This window comes from Papio anubis, chromosome 10 (genome assembly GCF_008728515.1).
Source record: "Papio anubis isolate 15944 chromosome 10, Panubis1.0, whole genome shotgun sequence".
Taxonomy (NCBI): Eukaryota; Metazoa; Chordata; class Mammalia; order Primates; family Cercopithecidae; genus Papio; species Papio anubis.
The window spans coordinates 2,591,308-2,611,891 of record NC_044985.1 but is presented as its reverse complement, the minus strand read 5'-3'; the positions used below and the strand labels follow the sequence as shown (position 1 = coordinate 2,611,891).

At 47.3% G+C, this 20,584-nt stretch overlaps 1 protein-coding gene across 1 annotated transcript in view; it reads right to left on the bottom strand.

The window, feature by feature from the left end:
• Positions 1 to 2,418, bottom strand: part of LIMS2 (LIM zinc finger domain containing 2) — a 43,087-nt gene extending 40,669 nt beyond the window's left edge. Inside the window, exon 1 of the mRNA XM_003909263.3 lies at positions 1,974 to 2,418. The gene's annotated coding sequence lies outside the window, so the exon portion shown is untranslated. The remainder of the gene's footprint in view (positions 1 to 1,973) is intronic.
• Between the last annotated feature and the right edge of the window lie 18,166 nt (positions 2,419 to 20,584).

The window sequence follows — 20,584 nt, the reverse complement described above, 5'->3', positions numbered from 1 at the left end:
TGCTGCACACAGTGTCTCTGAGGGAGAATGCTCTGAAAGGGGCAGGGAAGGGACAGCAGTTGGAAGTGGGTAGAGGAAAAGGTGAGAACGCAGTGTCCATGCCCAGGTTTTATAGGATGATGTCACTGAGGGACATTCAGGGAGTGGCTTGAATTACACACTTAGTCTTTGTTGGGGGACAGATGGGGCTCTGAGGCTGAGGCTGGGCCACAGAGTGACATGAGAGCTGTCCTAGAAGGGGAATGAGGTGCAGCATTTCCCCGGGCACGAGCCCTCTACCCTCTGGGGCTCAGGGCAGGTGGGCACCCCCTTTGCAGGGCAAGTACCCGAGTTTCTCCACCCCCACCTTCTCCCTTCGCTACTCCAGGGGACAGGGCCCAGGGCTCATGGGAGCTGGGAGACAGGGCCAAGAGAGGGGCCGGCCTTGGCCAGCGTGGCTAATCAGCAGTAGGAGGCTGAGGGGAACCTGGGGTTCTCAAGTGCCTCAAGGAGCCTCCTCCAATATCCAGAGCCACAGCCTTGTCCCCATGTGACGGCAGGGAATGGAGAAGGCCTTGCAGCTCTCAAGAGGCCTCAGGGCCTCCTGCCACAGCCCAGGTCCTGGGCTGTGAATCTGCCTGTTTCCGGGTGGCCCCGTGTGATGCAGGCTGCCCAGACGGCCACTCCACAAGGCCTCTGCCCCAAATCTGGTTAAGGCCTGTCCCTTTCAGGGCACCGGGAACTGGCAAAACACAGAGGCCTGCCGAATATCACCACAAAGCTCAAAGCCGTCAGCCGCCTCCTGCGAGACCAGAGTTAACTCGGGAAGTGGCTGTGAGACCCCCTGGGGGGGGAAGCAGGGAAGCACCTGTATGGTGGCTCCTGGGCCAAAGGAAGAATAGTGAGCAGCACGCCGCCCCGGCACCCACGGGCTTCATAACACATTGAAAAGTAAATGTCTCTTTTTAAAAATATGAGCATAAAACTAGCTGGGCACGATGGTGCCTGCATGTGGGCCTACCTCTTCATGAGGCTGAGGTGGGAGGATCACTTAAGCCCAGGATTTCGAGGTTACAGTGAGCTATGACTGAGTCACTGCACTCTAGCCTGGGCAGCAGAGCAATCTCCTGTCTCTAGAAATAATCTAATAAATAAAAATTAAAATCTGAGCCTGCCCTCAGAACTGTCATTAGACACACCCTCTGACCAGCACGAAATGGCCTTACCTCTCCCGGCGCCACGCGGCAGCTCAGTGAGAGAATCTGGCAGAATGTTGATCCACAATTCTCTCAACATTTGCAGAACACACAAGAGACCCAGGGATTCTTTTCAGTCTGAGGGGAGCCCAGTGCCCTTCTTGAAAGTCTGATTTGCTCAGGAGTGGAAGTGGACCATCGAGCTTCACAATTTTCCAAAGATGACCTGGCCTTGGAGTTTGGGAGGAAAAGGCCATCTCTCTCTCGCCTTTGCTCTGGGACAGACTCCATTCAACTCACGGGTTCGGCTACCGGAGGGCAGCACCCCCCACATATCCAGGAAGGCCACATTGTTACGCCTCAACGCATCACACCTGGAGTATCCAGCAAGCGCCTCCTGGGCGCAGAGTTCCTCACCTGCGGGGCACCTGCCTCTCCCAGCCTCTAAGAGTATCTCTTCCACATACTGAGGGTCCCTTTGCTTCTTTTTTCCCATTGTGACCTTCCCACTGGAGCTTGTCCCACTCTGTCCAGGGGAAAGAGCAGCTGCTCATCCCAAGCCCAGCCTGTCCAGACGTGGCCTCGCCCGCAGAAGGCCCGGTGTGTGGCCACGGTGGGCTGAACCTTCACCGTCCCCATGCCGCCTGACTGAGGGCAGCCGCTCCAGGGCTGTTCCTTGACCCCAAATTAGCAACATTAGCACAACCACTCAGAGGTACAGGGAATTGCAGGGGCAGCTCAGCGATTGGCAGGTGGAAAGGCCCTCCCGGGGCCCCGTGCCCATCACAGGGTCTCTACCTCCGTGACCGAGACGCCGCTCCGCCTCCTCGGTGCTTCCTTCCCTGAGTGCTGCCAGCAACTTCTCTGAGGGAAATAGCAGCTGCCTGGCCCGCTTGGCACAGCCACGTGCAAGACTGGGCAGCTGCCAGGAGTGTCCGGCCACCACAGGGCACCCAGGCACTCCAGCTTCGCCTCTCCCTGGGCAGGAGGCTTGGCCAGAGGTTCTTAGCTGGAGGCAGAGGCCGGAGGCACCTTGGGGTCAGGAGGGGACGGAAGAAGCCACGGAAGGAAAGGCGGCCTCCCCGGGGAAGTGCTGCTCAGGGCCCAGAGCCAGGCCCACAGAACAAAAGGAGCAGCGGCTGCCCTCTGAATCCAGAGAGGCCGGCAGAGGGGCAGCCCCCAAATGAGCACTTCCCGAAGCCCCGAGCGCAGGAGCCCCGCCAGGCAGTAGATGTGCAGCTGTCTGCACATCTGCCATCGTCTCAGTACGCATCAGGGCCGCCCTGGGTCTTGTAGCTGAGAGGCACCTCACAACGTGCGGCACCCCAGGATCTCCCTGGTCTTGTGCTATTTGGAAGAAGGAGTGCTGGGATTTATGGACACTGCGTACATGATTTCTGTGTCCAGCTTTTATGATCACAACTGGTTTGCATTTTCAGTCAAATTTTACACCCCTCCAGGGTAGGACTATTTGCTTTTACACAACACGGAGCCCAACGGAGAGCCAGCTAGAGATAAAGCAGGCACTCAAAGATGTGTTGAAACCAGTGAGGTATTATTTTATAGCCACCTTGTTTTTTTTAGAGACAGGGTCTCACTCTGTTTCCCATGCTGGAGTAAACTGGTGTGAGTATAGCTCACTGCAGCCTCAAACAAGCCTGGGCTCAAGCAATCCCCCTGCCTCAGCTTCCTGGGTAGTTGGGACCACAGGCGTGAGCCACAATGCCCAGCCCCATGTACTGTTACATTTTAAAAAATAACCTAGCTGCATATTATAAATATGCTATACACCAGAGTGTAAACCACTCAGTAAATATTTACGGCATGTTGTTATAAACATTCTTGGTAAGTTTTACACTCGTGTGAGGAGCTGCCTAAATGTAGAGTGTGTATCATCCTGTTTCGCTCAAAGAATCTCAAAGATCACTTTACTCAACATATCTATTCCTGAATGGGATTTGTATAAATAAAAAACAGTTTGACCAGGACCTGTAGCGCTAACTACTTGGCAGGCCGAGGCAGAAGGATCGCCTGAGCCCAGGAGATTTAAGCTGCAGCGAGCTGTGATTGCATCACCGCACTCCAGCCTGAGTGACGGGGCGACACCCTGTCTCTCATACAAATATTGTTTTAAAAAGAAAGAAAAATAATAATAGACTCTAAACCAGTTCACTCTCAAACCCATTTTTCATATTCCAGATGTTATGGCTGCACACTAGCCTGAGATCTGCCCCAGGAGAGGCAGCCTGAGAAGCCCACAGCACAGTAAGTTGGCCCGGCACTAACGTCATTTTGCCGAATATGCATGTGCACGGGGCCGACCAGCTACGGGCAGGCCCACTGCCTCTGCCGAGTACCCCCGAGAGAAGCAGCAGCCCCACTGCACTTCTGTCCATGCAGATCCAGCCCATTGGTGTGAGGTCCAAGAGTGAGGGAGATCAACCGCATGCCTGCTGCCACATGTGGGCAATGCAGACACGGCCCCTGCTGGACAAGAAGTGGGTGCAGGTGCTGGGGAAGAACAGGCCTGGCCTGCATCTGATGTTTACTCTGTGAAGCTTAAAAGTGTGGTAACAGTCTGAAAACACACGCTAATGGAGGCCGCGTGGCACGGTGGGTCCCGGAACGTAGACTACAGAGCCGGGCTACTTGGGTTCAGATTCTGTCTCACTCACTGTATGATCTTGGATAAGTCCTTCACTTCTCTTGGCTTCAGGCTCCTCATCTGTAAAATAAGGTTGATAACAACAGTACCTTCCTCATAAGAATGTTGTAAGGGGTAAGAAAACTCAAATGTGAAAGTGGTTCTCAAAACTTTTTGGTCTCAAGACCCCTGTCTTATACTCTTAAGGAGTGTTGAGTATATCAAAGACTATTTATTTATGTGGGCTATATCTATCAATATTTACCATAATAAAAATTTAAATGATACATTTTAAGAATATTTCATGGCCGGGCGCGGTGGCTCACGCCTGTAATCCCAGCACTTTGGGAGGCCGAGGAGGGTGGATCACAAGTTCAGGAGATCGAGACCATCCTAGCTAACACGGTGAAACCCCATCTCTACTAAAAATACAAAAAATTAGCTGGGCGTGGTGGCGGGCACCTGTAATCCCAGCTACTCGGGAGGTTGAGGCAGAATGGCATGAACCCGGGAGGTGGAGCTTGCAGTGAGCTGAACAAGACTCTGTCTCAAAAAAAAAAAAAAGAAAAAAGAATATTTCATTGTTAATTTATGGCCGGGCACGGTGGCTAATGTCTGTAATCCCAGCACTTTGGGAGGCTGAGGTAGGTGGATCACCTAAGGTCAGGAGTTCAAGACCAACCTGGCCTATATGGCAAAACTCCATCTCTACTAAAAATACAAAAATTAGTCAGGCATGGTGGTGGACACCTGTAGTCCCAGCTACTCAGGAGGCTGAGGCAGCAGAATTTTTTGAACCCTGGAAGCGGAGGTTGCGGTGAGGCAAGATGGCGCCCCTGCACTCCAGCTTGAACAACAGAGAGAGACTCTGTGTCTCAAAAACAATAAATACAATAAAATAAAATATTTCTTTTGTTTTTTTCTTTTGAGGCAGAGTTTCACTCTTGTCACCCAGGCTGGAGTGCAATGGCAGCCTCAGCTCACTGCAACTTCTACCTCCTGGGTTCAAGCAATTCTCCTGCCTCAACCTCCTGAGTAGCTGGGATTACAGGCCTGTGCCACCACACCCAGCTAATTTTTGTATTTTTAGTAAAGACGGGGTTTCACTATATTGGCCAGGCTGGTCTCGAACTCCTGACCTCAGGTGATCTGCCCGCCTTGTCCTCCCAAAGTGCTGGGATAGCAGACGTGAGCCACCGTGCCCAGTCAAGAATATTTCATTATTAGTTTACAAATCAATAAGAAAACTATTACGTATGCATGCAATATGAATACAATGACGTATCTTTATTAAAAAACTAACTATATTTTCTAAAACAAGAAATAATTACTAAGACTTCGGTACCCAGCCAAGATGGAGTAGCAGGAGCCAGACAAAATGCATGAAACAATTGTTTCCAAGATACTGAACATCAGGCAGCAAGGGACAGTGATCTGTAAGAGATGGGAAACAAAGAAAGCCATGATTGCCCCAGCTCTCTGCTGTGAGAGTACTTCCAAGACCTCGCCCAGGGAGGGGAAAGCCAGGTGGGGCTGAGAAGACTGCTTGAGTTGTGGAGCTGAGAGTACAGGGAGACCAGGGCAGCCAGACGCCACAGGACTGGATACCAGACCGGAGGAGGCTGCACAGAGAGCGGACACAGATCTCGAGCGTTCCCCCAAGTATTCCATTGAATGCTGATAAGCACATGTGTGTGATGAAACTATGGTGGGCCAGGAAAGAAATATTTCAGAGGATTATATATGGGGGAGGGAAACGGATTAACTGTGCTGGCTAATTTTATGTGTCAACTTGACAGGCCATGGTCTGCCCAGATTAAACATTGTTTCTGCTGTGTCTGCGGCTGTGTTTCCGGGTGAGGTCAGCATTTGACTCTGTGGACTCACTCCACAAAGCACACTGCCCTCCCCAGCGTGGGTGGGCACCATCCAATCCACTGAGGACTTGTACAGAGCAAAAGGCAGAGGAGAAGGAATTCACCCTTTTTCCTTCTTGCCTGCTCGAGCTGGGATGTCTCATCTCATCTTTTCCTGCCCTTGCACTGGGGTTTATACCATTAGCTCCCATGGTTCTCAGCCCTGCTGACTCAGCCTGAATTATTCCATCTTTCTTGAATTTTCCCCTTGCAGGTGGCGGATCATGGGACATCTTGTCCTCCATAGTCCTACAAGCCAATTCCTCAAGATAAATCTCCTTTTATATTTGTATATATGCATATCTTATTGGTTCCATTTCTCTGGAGACTCCTGACTAATACAAGGAATTAACAGGAGGTAAGTTTTCTACACTTTATTTGAACTGGTAAAGTGTTGCCACCAGTAGGCTGTGCATAAGTTACATATGTATGGCTTTTTAGAACAACCACAAAAAAATCTATACAAAGAGATATACCCCCAAAACAGTACAGATAAGTAAAAATGGGATTCTAAAAAATGTTCAAGGCTTACATAACAAGGCAGGGTAAGATATACACAATGACTCGGATATATCTCAAGGGAATTATGCTGAGTGAAAAAAGGCAACCTGCAAAGATCACATACTGTATGATTCTACTCAGATAGTAGCCTTCAAATGACAAAATTATAGAGATGACAAATAGATGAGTGGTTGCCAGAGACTGGGAATAGTTGCAGTACAGGAGTGAGTGTGACTATAAAGGAGTGTTTTTATCCATTAACATAGGATGTCTTTCCATTTATTTAGATTTTCCTTAATTCCACTGAACAATGTTTTGTGGTTTTCAGTGTGTGTAAGTCTTGTACTCCTTTAGATAAATTATTCCTAAGTATTTTACTCTTTTTGATATGATTGCAAATGCAATTGTTCTCTTAATTTCCTTTTCAGATTATGACTGCTGGCATATAGAAACACAAATAAATTTTGCATATTAATCTTGTATCCTAAAATCCTGCTGTACTTGTTAATTCCAGTGCTTTCTTGGAAATTCCTTAGACTATTCTATACACAAGACTATGTCATCTGCAAATAGAGGGTAGTGTTACTTCATTTCTTCCAATCTTGATGCCTTTTCTTTTTCTTGCCTATTGTCCCTGGCTAGAAACTGTTGAATAGAAGTGGAAAGAGCAGACATCCTTGTCATGTTCCTGATCATAGGCTGCAAGCCTACAGTCTTTCACTATTAAACATGATTTTAGGACACACATGGTGACTCACACCTATAATCTCAGCACTTTTGGAAGCTGAGGCAGAAGGATTACTTGAGCCCAGGAGTTCAAGACCAGCGTAGGCAACATAAGGAGATCCTGTCTCTACAAAAATTAAAAAAAAAAAAAAAAAAATTCAGCAAATCATGGTGGCATGCGCCTCTAGTCCCAGCTACTTCGGAGGCTGAGGTGGGAGGATCACTTGGGCCAGGAAGTCAAGGCTGCAGTGAGCCAGGATAGCAACACTGCACTTCAAGCCTGGGCTACAGAGTGAGACTTTGTCTAAAAAATATATATATATGATTTTATATATATGATTATATATATGATTTTATATATATATAAGATTTTTCTGTGGGTTTTTCATAAACCCCTTTACTGTGTTGAGGAGGAAGCTTTCTTCTATTGTTGGTAGGAGTCCTCTTCTGTTCTTGTGTTCATTTGTTTGTTTTATCATGAAAGAGTAGTGGGCTGGGCATGGTGGCTCACGCCTGTAATCCCAGCACTTTGGGAGGCCAAGGCAGGCAGATCACAAGGTCAAGAGTTTGAGACCAGCCTGGTCTACACGGAGAAACCCCAATTCTACTAAAAATACAAAAATTAGCTGGGCACGGTGGTGCATGCTTGTAGTCCCAGCTACTCGGTAGGCTGAGGCAAGAGGATTGCTTGAACCTTGGAGGCAGAGATTACAGTGAGCCAAGATCATGCCATTACACTCCAGCGTGGGTTACAGAGTGAGACTCCACCTCAAAAAAAAAAAAAAAAAGAGTGATGGATTTTGTCAAATGCCTTTTCTATGTCTATTGAAATGTTCATATGAGTTTTGTCCTTCAGTGTATTAATGTAGTGTATTACAGTGATTGATGTTAATATGTTATACCCACCTTGCATTCCTGGGATAAATCCCACTTAGATGTGGTATATAATCCTTTGTATATGTTGCTGGATTTAGTTGCTAGTAATTAGTTGAGGATTTTTGTGTATATTCATAAGAGATGTTGGCTGTAATTTTTCATCCATCTCCTTTGTGCTCTTACTGTTAAACAACATTTTGACAAAATGTTGACACATATTACATTCCTATATGTGCATAGCCCATAACAAATTACATGCATATTTTCTTATGCAATTACTTTTTAGATCAGTTAAGAGAAGAAAGGAGAAGAAATATGCAATTCTACTTTCTTTTGTAATTATCTACTTTTACCAACACTTTTGTTTTTCATGTGGATTCAAATTAGTATCTGGTGTCACTTGGCTTCTGTCTGAAAAACCTTAAATATTTCTTGTTACTCAGGCCTGGTAGCAATAAGTTCAGTCAGATTTTATTTATTTTGGAGTGCTTTTTATTTGGCCATTATTGTTGAAAGATAGTTTTGTTGGGTATAAAATTATTGGTTAACCGGTTTGTTGTTGTTGTTTTGTTTTTACTGTTAAGCACTTTGAATATGTCATACCACTGCTTTCTAGCCCCCACTGCTTTGGATAAGACATCATCTGTCAATCTTATTGTACTTCTGTGGTACACAATGAATTGTATTCCCTTTGCTGCATTTAAGATTTTATCTTTATCTTTGGCTTTCAAAATTTGACTATAATATGTCTGAGTGTGAATGTCTTTGTGTTTATCCTACTTGAAATTCATTGTTTCTCAGATGTTGAGAATGTTTTTCATCAAAGTTGGGGAAATTGGTCAGACACAGTGGCCCTTGCCTGTAAGCTCAGCACTTAGAGGCTGAGGTGGGATGATCATTTGAGGCTAGGAGTTCAAGGAAATACAGAATACAGCCTAGGAAATACAGCAAGACCCTGTCTTTACAAAAAACTTGAAAATTTACTGACCATTGGGGTGCATGCCTGTAGTCCTAGCTACTTGGGAGGTTGAGGCAGGAAGAATGCTTGAGCCCAGGTAGTCAAAGTTACAGTGAGCTGTGCTTGTGCCTTCCAGGCTGGGTGACAGAGCAAGACTCTCTCTATGAAAATAATAATATTAATAAATTTTAAATAAATAAGCAAATAAATTTGGGGAAATTTTCAGCCATTGTGTCTTCTAATAATTTTTATGTCCCTTTGTCTCACTTCTCTCTATTATTCTTATGTGTATTAGTCCATTTTTGCATTGCTATAAAGAAATACCTGAGACTGGGTAATTTATAAAGAAAAGAGATTTAATTGGCTCACAGTTCTGCAGGCTGTACAGGAAGCATGGCAGCATCTACTTGGCTTCTGGGGAGGCCTTAGGAAACTTATACTCATGGCAGAAGGTGAAGGAGAAACAGGCACGCCTTACATGGCCAGAGCAGAAGGCAAAGAGAGGGAGCAGGGAGCGGCTACAGACTTTTTTTTTTTTGGAGCTGGAGTCTCACTCTGGCCCAGGCTGGAATGCAGTAGTGCAATCTCTGCTCACTGCAACCTCCGCCTCCCAGGTTCAAGTGATTCTCCTGCCTCAGCCTTCTGAGTAGTTGGGATTACAGGCACCCACTACCACACTCAACTAATTTTTGTGTTTTTAGTAGAGACGGGGTTTCACCATGTTAGCCAGGTTGGTCTTGAACTCCTGACCTCAGGTGATCTGCCCCCCTTGGCCTCCCAAAGTGCTGGGATTACAGGTGTGAGCCACTGCACCCAGCCCAGACTTGTAAATAACCAGATTTTATAAGAAATCACTATTATGACTAAGGAGGATGGTGCTAAACCACGAGAAACTGCCCCCATGACCCAGTCACCTCCCACCAGGCTCCACCTCTAACACTGGGAATTATAATTTAACATGAGATTTGGGTGGGGACACAAACCATATAATGTTTGCCCCTGGCCCCTCCCAAATCTCATGTCCTTCTGATATTTCAAAATATAATCATGCAGTCCCACAAAGTGTTAACTTATTCCAGCATTAACTCAAAAGTCAAAAGTCTCATCTGAGACAAGGCAAGTCCCTTCCACCTATGAGCCTGTAAAATCAAAAACAAGTTAGTTACTTCCAAGATACAACGGGATACAGGCATTGGTTAAATACTCCCATTCCAAAAGGGAGGAATCAGCCAAAAGAAAGGGGCTTCAGGCCCCATGCAAGTTCAAAACCCAGCAGGGTAGTTGTTCAATCTTAAAGATCCAAAATAATCTCATTTGACACCATGTCCCACATCCAGGGGACACTGGTATGAAAGCTTGGCTCCCAAGGCCTTGGGAAGCTCTCCCCTGTGACTTTGCAAGGTTCAGCCCCCATGGCTGCTCTCAAGGGATGGCCTTAAGTGCCTGTGGTTTTTCCAGGTACAGGATGCAAGCAGCCAGTGGATCTACCATTCTGAGGTCTGGAGGACAGAGGTCCTCATCTCACAGGTGGTCCCAGTGGGGACTCTGTGTGGGGGCTCCAACCCCACATTTCCACACTGCCCTAGTAGAGGTTCCATACGAGGGCTCTGCCGCTGCAGCAGGTTTCTGCCTGGATATCCAGGAATTTCCATACATCCTCTGAAATCTAGGCAGAGGCTCCCAATTCTAAACTCTTGCATTCTGTGCAGGCTTAACACCACAGGAAAGCCACCAAATTTAATGGCTTGCACCCTCTGAAACAGCAGCCAGGGCCTCTTTCAGCCACAGCTGGAGCTGAAGCAGCTGGGATGCAGGGAGCAGAATCTCAAGGCTGTGCAGGGCAGCAGGGCCCTGGGCCTGACCTAGAAAACCATTCAGACCTCTGAAGCCTCCAGGCCTGTGCTGGGAGGGGCTGCCATGAAGGTCTCTGAAATGCCTTCTAGACCTTTTCCCCATTGTCTTGGCTATTAGCACTTGGCTCCTCTTATGCAAATTTCTGCAGCCTGCTTGAATTCCTCCCCCGAAAATCAGCTTTTCTTTTCTATCACATGGCCAGGCTACAAATTTTCTAAACTTTTACACTCTGCTTCCCTTTTAAATATAAGTTCCAGGTTCAGGTCATTCCTTTGCTCACACATATGAGCATAGATTGTCAGAAGCAACCAGGCCAGTCCTTAAACACTTTGCGGCTTAGAAATTTCTTCCGCCAGATACCCTAAATCACCGCTCCGAAGTTCAGAGTTCCACAGATCCCTAGGGCAAGGGCACACCACCACCAGGTTCTTTTGCTAATACATAACAAAGGTTATCTTTGCTCCAGTTCCCAATAAGTTCCTTATCTCCATCTGAGACCTCCTCACCCTGGCCTTCACTATCCATATTACTATCAGCATTTTGGTCGCAACCATTTAACCAGTCTCCAGGGAGTTCCAAATTTCCCCTCATCTTCCTGTCTTCTTCTGAGCCCTCCAAACTCTTCCAACCTCTTCTCATTACCCAGTTCCAAAGTCGCTTCCACATTTTCAGGTATCTTTATGTCCCACTCCTCAGGACCAATTTTCTATATTAGTCCATTCTTGCATGGCTAAAGAGAAATCCCAGACACTGGGTAATTTATAAAGAAAAGAGGTTTAATTGGCTCGTGGTCCTGCAGGCTGTACAGGAAGCACGGCAGCATCTGCTCAGCTTCTGGGGAAGCCTCAGAAAACTTACAATCATGGCAGAGGGCAAAGGGGGAACAGGCATGTCTTACATGGCCAGAGCAGGAGGAAGAAAGAGGGAGGGGGGGAGGTGCTACACACTTTTAAATAACTGGATCTCACAAGAACACACTCACTATTGTAACCAAGAGGGATGCTAAATCATTGGAAACCACCCCCATGATCCAATCACTTCCCACCAGGCCCCACTTCCAACATTGTGGATTACAATTTGACATAAGATTTGGGTGGAGACACAGAGCTAAACCATATCAATATGTTGGTGCACTTAGTGGTGTCCCATATTGTTCTGATGCTCTGCTCATTTTTCTTTATATTTTTCTCTGTTTTTCAGATTGCATTATTTCTACTGATGTGTCTTCAAGTTCACTGATTCTTTTTTCTGCCAACTCAAATTGACTGTTGATCCTATCCAGTGAATTTTTTATTCTGTTTTTGTTTTGTTTTGTTTTAGAGGTGAGGTCTCACTGTGTTGCCCAGGTTGGTCTCAAACTTCTGGGCTCAAGCAATCCTCCTGCCTTGGCCTCCCAGAATACCAGGATTACAGATGTGAGCCACCACTTCTGGCCTTTTCATTTTGTTTATTGTACTTTTCATCTCCAACATTTTTTATTTGGTTCATTTTTATAATTTCTACTCCTTTATTGATACTCTCCAATGAGACATTGTCATTTCACCTTCATTTAGTGTTTTGTTTTGTTTTGTTTTTTAAGAGACATGGTTTCATTCTATTGCTCAGGTTAGAGTGCAGTGGTGCAATCATAGCTCACTGAAGTCTTGAATTCCTGGACTCAAGCAATCCTTCCACCTTAGCCTACCAAGTAGCTAGGGCTACAGGTGTGTACCACCACACCTGGCTAATTCTATTTTTTTGTAAAGACAAAGTCTCACTGTGTCTCCCAGTCTGTTCCCAAACTACAGGCCTCAAGCAATCCTCTCACCTCTGCCTCCTGAAGTGCTGGGATTACAGGCATGAGCCACCACACTCAGCCATAACCAGATATTAATGGAAACAGGAAGAATTTAAAATTTGGTAATGATTGACAGTATGGGCAAAGTAGCAGGATCCAGTCCAATTAGCAGCTAGGTGTCAAAATCTATTCTGCTACATTGAGGAAGAATCTCTACCAGGCAAGAGAGCGTTTACATATCCATCAGTTACTTGCGATTTACAAAGAGGTAAAGTAGATTAAATACTATGAACAAGGCTAGAACCTGTAACCTAGAAAAATGTGCTATGAAGTGTGCATAGCTTTCCATTGAAACATAAGTATTTTTCTTCAATCTCTCTCATTTTGATAAGAATAACCTCAAAGAAAGCTTATTATCGACCCCCCGTCCCCGGTCCTCTGCCACCATACACACACCACATCAGAAAAAGTTGGTCTGATTAGATTTGGCCTGGTTATTTTTATAGGTACAGCAAGAATGCTCATTTACCATAGGCCTTCTGAGTTTGGTTTACCAGAATTTTGCATAAGGAGTGAACTTTTAAAAACCACTGAGGCCAAGAAGCCAACCTAAGAACTTACCACCAGATCTCCCTGGCAGTACCTGTGGATTTGGGCACATTCCTCTCTTCTCTAAGTCCCCAAAATATCCTAAGTTTCCTGGGTCAGCCGGGAAAGGAAAGTAAGGAAGGTCAACCTTCCTTCCTCACTTATAATTCTGGGAACACTGTAAGCCAGATACCAGGCTGGTTTTTTCAAGATGGCTTTGTACGTGTTGGCTCCATAAAGTCAACCTTAGCTCCCTAGAAGTGTCTGGTCATATCTGATTAAATGAGCGTCATCCTCAAATATGATATTCCAGACAAGGCCTTGGTTGTATCACCAATGTTTCCAACTGTTTCCCATTAACAAGAAGGACATATTCTTACTGCATTTATGACAATAACTCACATTTCCGTGAAAATAAGAATACTCAGTAAGCATTTTGAATTCTAGAGGGGTCAGGCAAGAAGAAATCATTTTACAAACAGTTCATTTCTGTTTACAAAAGTATACTCGACTAAATTGTTATGAATTATAGATAACTTATGAGAAAAATAGAAAGGGGGAATTCCTTATCTAGCCAGATAATTTTCAAATACAAAAGACTAGATGACAGTTCCTTACAATAGTGCATCTGACAAGGAAATATGGTTGTTTCTGCATCCTGCAAAATGAGATAATAAAGTCAAAATTTTTCGACAAAATAATTGTAAACATGATTAACCCCATTTTTATTTTTAATTTTTTTATTTTTTGAGATAGAATCTCGTTCTGTTGCCCAGGCTGGAGTGCAGTGGTGTGAGCTCAGTTCACTGCAGCCTCTGCCTCCTGGGTTCAAACAATTCTCCTGCCTCAGCCTCCCGAGTAACTGGGATTACAGGCATGCACCACCGCGCCCAGTTAATTTTTTTGTATTTTTAGTAGAGACAGGATTTCACCATATTTGCCAGGATGGTCTCAAACTCCTGACCTTGTGATCCACCCACCTCGGCCTCCCAAAGTGCTGGGATTACAGGCGGGAGTCACTGCGCCCGGCCCTTATTAACCTCATTTTCAAAGAGTAGACAAGACAACATGTGCTTTCAAGGACTCTCTGGGAAATTCAAAGACAGTTTAGACATCAAAGCTATCCCAAATGAATGCCATTCTCAAAAATGACATTCCAGGCAAAACCTGGGGAATTTTATCTTATTTTATTTTACATTAGGACTCAATATTGGGAAGGGAGAAAGCAAAGTTATCAAGAGATTTAACCACTTAAGAATGAAGTCAAGTCATGAGAAACTATTTGGCTATTCATTTCAAACTGAAAATAATTTTTTTTTTTTTTTAGACCAAGTCTCGCTCTGTCGCCAGGCTGGAGTGCAGTGGCGTGATCTCAGCTCACTGCAACCTCCATCTCTTTGGTTCAAGGGATTCTCCTGCCTCAGCCTCCTGTGTAGCTGGGACTACAGGTGCGCACCACCACACCCAGCTAATTTTTGTATTTTTGGTAGAGACAGGGTTTCCCCATGTTGGCCAGGATGGTCTTGATCTCTTGACCTTGTGATCCGCCCGCCTCGGCTTCCCAAAGTGCTGGGCTTACAGGTGTGAGCCACTGTATCTGGCCATGACAATAAAGTATTTAAATATTTGTTTAAACTCAACAGAGAAGGAAAATAATTGTAAAGAAATTAGCCCTTCCTAAATGAGTTTTGTTTGTTTGTTTGTTTGTTTTTAGTTAGGGTCTCACTGTCACCCAGGCTGGAGTGCAGTGGTAAGATCTAGGCTCACTGCAGGCTTGACCTCCCCAGCTCAAGAAACCTTCCCGCCTCAGCCTCTGCGGAAGGTGGGACCACAGGCTCCCGACACCGTGCCCAGCTAATTTCTTGTATTTTTGTAGAGACAGGTTTCATCATGTTCGCCAGGATGGTCTCGAACTCTTGGGCTCATGATCCGCTGGCTTCAGCCTCCCAAAGTGCTGGGATGACAGGCGTGAGTCACTGCGCCCGGCCCATAGCTGTTTTCATTAAACCACAAATATTAACCCAGTCACATTTGTCTAAATAAAAAGATTTTGAATTCTGAAAACATTTCTGAGTTAGCTTTTATGAAAATAATTTTCTTTTCCTTTTTGACCATTAACAGTATTAGAAGTTACATTTCCCCAACTTCTGAAAAATTCGGGACTATTCCATTTATATAAGGTGATTACTTATCTCTAAAGCTATCAGAACAGGGCCCCTTTGGCGATTTTAAATCTAATATGGCCGGGGAGGGCTGCAGCCAAAAGCGCCGGCGAGCGGCCCGCGGCCGGTGGGGTCCCGGGACAGGCCCGCGCGGGGCCGAGATGCCAGGGCCCCCGGAGGCAGGAGGGGCGGTGCCGACGCTACGAAGGCCGGAGGGACAGCGAGGCATCCTGGGAGGCGCCCTGGCTCAGACGCTTCTGTGGGAGGACGTCTGAGTCCTCAGTTTCCCCAGGACGCGTAAGGAGACAACCGGGCGAGGGCCGGCACGCCGCTGCCCACTGTGTCCGGGAGCCCCACCGTTCGCCCGCACCCCTAGCTGCCCATCCCCAGCCGCACGCGCGCGCCGCCAGCGCTCCCGCGGCACCGACGCGCACTCCAGCACTCAGGGCCGGCAGCGTGGTGACAAGGCCAACTGCGCCCCCTGTCTCCAACGCGCTCCCGAGGGGCAGAGGGAACACAGCAGCCACATGTGGCTATGATAAATATATACAAATACTATATGATGTATGTTATGTATAATAATGTGGCTATATTATGATGTTTTCAATATAATTCAATCTAAATAATGAATTAACTAAAGTTAATTCAATTTTTTTTTTTTTTTTTTTTTTTTTGGAGACAGTCTCGCTTTGTCGCCCAAGCTGGAGTGCAGTGGCGCGATCTCCGCTCACTGCAAGCTCCGCCTCCAGGGTTCAAGCGATTCTCCTGCCTCAGCCTCCCGAGTAGCTGGGACTACAGGCGCCCGCCACCGCGCCCGGCTAATTTTTTTTGTATTTTCAGTAGAGACGGGGTTTCACCGTGTTAGCCAGGATAGTCTCCATCTCCTGACCTCGTGATCCGCCCGCCTCAGCCTCCTAAAGTGCTGGGATTACAGGCGTGAGCCACCACGCCCAGCTATGGTTAATTCAAATTTAAAATTCAGTTCCTCAGCTGCCCCGCAGGTGCAGATGCTACATGTGGCTGCTGGTCACCACCGCCTTGGCAGGAGCACCTCCCTCGGTGCAGAAGCTCTAGGCGCCAGTGGTCACGGAGAGGCTCTGCTGCCCCAGTGGGGCAGGGCGGGAGGCATCATTTTGTGGCAAGTGCTTTGGCAGTGTGCCTGAGGAAGATCACCATGGCCAGGCGACCAACCCAGACAGGGACTGAGCCAAGATGAATCAGCCTGGTGAGCCAATACTTGTCACAAAGCCTGAGCCACCCAACTCGAGGTCACCCGGAAAAGCCAAGGCAATGAAGACAGTGACAGGGGCTGGGAAGCAGGACACAAAGAAATGAGACTTGAGAAGACTATCACCACGCGAGAGTTAGGTATTCTTTCAAAAATTAGTAAATGAAAGAAGAAAATATAACTGTGAGACCCACCCATACTGGGCCTACCTTGTTGATGACAGAATGTCGCCTTGCTTTATAGGCACGACAGAGCCAAAACTGCAAGGCATGCAGTCCAGGCATGCACAATGGAACAAGCTTTGACCTCTAACAATACCCAGAACCAATGACTCCTCCCCTCAGAACCAAGACGACCGGGACAGGACTGGAACCTGAACATGGAAATCTTTCAGAAGCAGGGATCTGTTGGCCTGGGAGACTGGGGCTCAAATCTGCCTTGACAAACCTTTCCATAATGGTTAAATTTGAAGCCCCACAATCAGACCCTGTCAAGCCAACACTGCTAAATCATTTCCCTTGCCCTCTGGCCCCTTAAAGCTTGCCCCAGACCTCAAACTGGGGAGACAGATTTGAGCCCCACTCCTGCCTTCTTGCTGGTCAGTTTTGCAATAAAGCCTTTCTTTTCTCAAAAGCTGCTGCCAGTGTTACTGGCTTCACTGTGCATTAAGCGGTGAGCCCATTTGCTTGATAACAAAACTCCTCAAGGCATTGGCAATGTCACCAGTCAGTGACAGGGCTGTGTGGGCCCTGAGGAGTGACCCGGAGGAAGGGGATGCTTGGGAGAGAGAGAGGAAGGAGCAGTAGACAGGGGTCCACCCAGCAGAGAGCCCAGGCTCAGCAAAGCCACAGAAGAAGGGAGTCTCCAAACTGCTAGGTCCAGAGGGACCCCACAGAGCATCGGGGACAGCCATAGGGGCCTAAGGCAGGGCCTAGAAGGCTGGGTGGCAGGCGGGGAATTAGAATTTAATCTGTAGGAGATAAGGAGCCACTGAAGAATATTAGGTAAAGAGGACAGGACTAGATAGCAGTTTTGAAAAGGGGCACTGGTAGACCTGGTGCCGTGGCTCATGCCTGTAATATCCTAGCACTTTGGGAGGCTGAGGTGGGCGGATCACTTGAGCTCTGAAGTTCGAGACCACCTGGGCCACCTGTGGAAACCCCATCTTCACAAATAATGGTGGCATGCGCCTGTAGTGCCAGCTACTCTGGAGGCTGAGGTGGGAGAATCGCTTGAACCCGGGAGGCAGAGGTTGCACTGAGCCAAGATCGCACCATTGCATTCCAGCCTGGGCGACAGAGCAAGATCCTGTCTCAAAAACAAGTGAGTGGTTGGCGCTGGCTGACCCAGCACACTGAAGAAAGGAGAACGTAGTTCAGGTTGAGGCCAGGCAGGGTACAAGTAAACCCAGCTGAACAGAGAGGGCCATGGCAGACAGGGAAGGGAGGGAGACGCCACTCTGGAAAGCCCTTAAAAGAAGCGTGGATAACACTTGCTGGGCTCTGGGAGAAAATAACAGTTTACTGCAGGCGGGAGAAGATTTGGTGCGAAGGGTACTGCTTCCTTAGGTCGAGGTGAAAGACCTTGGCAGCAGAAAAGGCTGGCTCTGGCCCCTTCCCCTGGGGAAGGTGGGAGCTGGGACCTGCCTGACCTTATGCAAAAGTCCAACAATAGTGGGAGGGAGGACGCGGGCATCCGAGGAGCCCCTGCCCGGGATTTGCAGATGCGGTGGCTGCAAGAGCTGAGGCCAGGCCCTGCCTGGTGCTGATGCGGTGAAATCTAAAGCTCCTGAAAAGCCAGGCCTCCCCCTGCGGGGACAAGGCTATCCAGCACCACAAAGAGGAACACAGAATGGGGTTTCAGAACAAGAAAAAAAAAATTCTTTTGGGGCCCTGCTGCATTTGTGTGAGTCTGGCTCCTTTGCATCTCCATCCACATCAACGTTCACTGTGAATGGAGCCCAGAAGGAAGGACAGGCTCAAAATGAAGGATGGGGAGGGAGGGAGGACTCGGAAAGGCATTTGCCTGTTCTTAAACCACCCAGGAAATGAGTGTGCCACCGTCCGTTATGCTTGTGAGTGAAAAGGCTGGAGGGTGACGGGAGCTGCTGCTTCCGGGAGGTCAGGGAAGGACATTCTGAAAGTGACATTGAAGTAGAGACCTGAAGAAATGAGGGAGGGTGCTGTGAAGATATTTGGGGTGGGAGGAATGCTTTAGGGGAACATGTTTGACAGATCCAGAAACAACCCAAAGGCCACCCGATGTAGACCAGGATGGAGGCGGGAGAAAGCAGGGGAGTAGAGGCAGACAGGTCCCGGGCCATCCCACAGGGCAGCGTGGGCGAGGTGAGGAAGTCGCTTCTGTGAGTGTGAGGTGAGCAATGGGGGAGTGACATCATCTGACTCAATGGACAAAGGTCCCTCAGGCCGATGTGTGAACCGTGAAGAAAGCATGGACCAAAACAGGGACACTGTGGTGGGGTGCAGGCAGGCGCCCAGATGTGGGGTTAGTGGTGGAGGGGAGAATGGGCTGGTACTGGATCTGTTTCCAAGGTAGAGTGGCGGGACTTGCTGATGGGGTGCGATTATTGAGGTGCGGAGGAGGGGGTAGCTACAGGTTTTGGGGGATGAGGAGGGGAAGTCAGGAGTGAAGTGTCTGGTTCTGCACACGACCTCCAGGGTGTCTATCAGATGCCTGGTGGAGAAGTGGGGGAGGATCTGTACGCAGAGGGTTTTAACAACACGGGCTGGGCCAGAGGGTGCCGAGAGAGAAAAGAGGAGATCCCCCAGGAGCAGCAACGCTGAGGGCTCAGGAGGAGGAACAGCCAAGAGAGGAGCCCACGGTGTCAGCCTGGGGCTGAAGGCTGAAATTCACTGCACTAGCCAACAGCGTCTGGCGATTTTGTGATGAACGATTTTGCTGGCACGGTGGACTGAAGGCCTGGTAGAAGGGCTTCAAGGGAGACGGGGAAGCAAGAGATGGTTGTTAGGATGAGTTTCGCTGCAGTGCTGGAGGAAGGTGGGTTTTGTTAATGACCTTCCCTCCCTGCAACCAAACCACAGCAGAAAACCCACCCAGGGCTCACACAGAAGGACCCCCAGCAAAGGCCTCTTCCTGCAATGGGAAGGTTAGAAACCAGAAATCACAACCTAACACTACCCTATTGTCAGTTTTGTAGGTGACCTTGGGTAGGTTACTTAACTTCTTGGTATTTCTCAGCTTCCCTCACCTATAAAATGCGCAGCACAGTCCTGCCTTTTCTATATGGTAGCTGCATAAATGATTAGGTAACATCACTGATGGGCATTTACGTCCCCAGTCCACTTTCTAGCTCTGCGTATTTGAATACTCTAAGTACCTCACAGAAGTGGAACCATGCAGTATTGGTCCTTTTTGTGACTGGCTTATTTCACTCAGCATAATGTCCTCAAGGTTCATCCATGTGGTAGCATGTGTCAGAATCTCCTTCCTTTTCAAGGCTGCGTAACAGTCCACTGTATGCATATCTCACATTTTATTTATTTATCTGCTGGTGGACACTTCGGTTGCTTCCATCTCTTGACTAACATGAATAGTTCTGCTGTGAAGAGTTATACAAACTCTGAGACCCTGCTTTCAATTCTTTGGGGTATATATCCAGAGTGGAATTGCTGGATCAGACTGTAATTATGTACACACACACACACATATATGTATACAAATATGTGTATATGTTTATGTGTCTATGTATCTCTGTGTGTGTGTACATATATACATATATATATACTTATTTATTTATATATTTTTTTTTCTAGGAACTTCCATACTGTTTTCCACAGCAGCTGTAGCATCTTACATTCCCACCAACAGTGCACAAGGTTTCTAGTCTCTCCACATCCTTGACAGACTTGTAACTTTCTGGTGTGTTTTTTTTGTCTTTGTTTTTTGTTTCCATCCTAGCCATCCTAATGGTTTAGCCCATGCTAAGTGATCAGGATGGTCCCTATTATTATCAAGTGAGGTAACAAATCAGAATGTATTTTGAAAAAGAATTACATCTGTCAGGATCCAACCAAGAAAACAGAAAGCATTAAAAGGAACTTAGTGGGGGAGATTAGTCACACAGGGGATGGAAAGGCTGAGAAGTCAAACAGCAGGAAGCCATTCACTTTACATCCACCTAGGGCAGAGGACAAAGGA